Source organism: Rhipicephalus microplus, chromosome 4 (assembly GCF_043290135.1).
Source record: "Rhipicephalus microplus isolate Deutch F79 chromosome 4, USDA_Rmic, whole genome shotgun sequence".
In the NCBI taxonomy this organism is placed as follows: Eukaryota; Metazoa; Arthropoda; class Arachnida; order Ixodida; family Ixodidae; genus Rhipicephalus; species Rhipicephalus microplus.
In genome coordinates, this window is record NC_134703.1 from 191,811,104 (window position 1) to 191,812,675 (window position 1,572).

Below are 1,572 nucleotides of genomic sequence, written 5' to 3' on the forward strand. Positions count from 1 at the left end.
CGAGTGTGAAAACACTCTTATGCGCATGTTAGGCGTCACGTAGCACGTTAACCTATTATGAGCGGGCAGCTGTGTAATTGTCCCTCTTATACAACCTAAACACACCAAGTCTGCCAGTACGAGACCCTAGCTCAATGAAATAAGGGAAATAAGTGTATACCTAAGGGCTCGTTTTCTGTGTTTTAACACAATATTAATGAGATCTAACAGACAGCAATGCCAAGGAATGTACAAAGGAAGTTATTAGAACCAATGGAACGTAAATAGGAAGAAAGAAAAGTCGATGAACAAATAACCAGCCGTTGGCAGGAATTGAACCTACGACCTTCGAATAACGCGTTCGATACTCTAACCACTGAGCTACCACAGCGGCCTTCCCTCCATCCACTTTTTGGGGTTTATATGTGAATTTAGAAGTAGGAGTGACAATCACCGCCATCTATAAGCCAAACGGCGAGTGTGAAAACACTCTTATGCGCATGTTTGGCGTCACGTAGCACGTGAACTTATTATGAGCAGGCAGCTGGTTAATTGTCCCTCTTATACAGCCTAAACACACCAAGTCTGCCAGTACGAGACCCTCGTTCAATGAAATAAGGGAAAGAAGTGTACACCTAAGAGCTCATTTCAAGTGTTTTAGCACAATATCAATGAGATTCAACAGACAGTAATACCAAGGAATGTACAGGGGAAGTTATTAAAACGAATGGAATGTAAATAGGAACAAAGAAAAGTGGACGAAAAATATAACCAGCCGTGGTCAGGAATCGAACCTACGACCTCCGAATAACGCGTTCGATGCTCTAACCACTGAGCTACCACAGCGGCCTCCCCTTCATCCACTTTTTAGGTTTATATGTGAATTTAGAAGTAGGAGTGACCATCAGCGCCTTCTATAAGCAAACGGCGAGTGTAAAAACACTCTTATGCGCATGTTAGGCGTCACGTAGCACGCGAACTTATTATGAGCGGACAGCTGAATAATTGTCCCTCTTATACAACCTAAACACACCAAGTCTCCCAGTACGAGACCCTCGTTCAACGAAATAAGGAAAAGAAGTGTATACCTAAGGGCTCGTTTTCCGTGTTTTAACACAATATTAATGAGATCTAACAGACAGTAATGCCAAGGAATGTACAGGCGAAGTTATTAGAACAAATGGAATGTAAATAAGAAAAAAGAAAAGTGGATGAAAAAATAACCAGCCGTAGGCAGGAATCGAACCTACAACCTTCGAATAACCCGTTCGATGCTCTAACCACTGAGCTACCACAGCGGCCTTCCTTACATCCACTTTTTTGGGCTTATATGTGAATTTAGAAGTAGAAGTGACAGTCAGCGCCATCTATAAGCCAAACGGCGAGTGTGAAAACACTCTTATGCGCATTTTGTGGCGTCACGTAGCACGTGAACTTATTATGAGCGGGCAGCTGGTTAATTGTCCCTCTTATACAACCTAAACACACCAAGTCTGCCAGTACGAGACCCTCGTTCAATGTAATAAGGGAAAGAAGTGTACACCTAAGGGCTCGTTTTAGGTGTTTTAACACAATAATAATGAGATCTAACAG

The 1,572-nt window shown here is 42.5% G+C and overlaps 1 non-coding gene across 1 annotated transcript; it reads right to left on the reverse strand.

Annotated features, from left to right (window-relative positions):
- Nucleotides 1–1,204: 1,204 nt before the first annotated feature.
- TRNAT-GGU (transfer RNA threonine (anticodon GGU)) lies at nucleotides 1,205–1,277 on the reverse strand. Its single transcript has one exon. It is a non-coding gene; the product is annotated as a tRNA-Thr (tRNA).
- Between the last annotated feature and the right edge of the window lie 295 nt (nucleotides 1,278–1,572).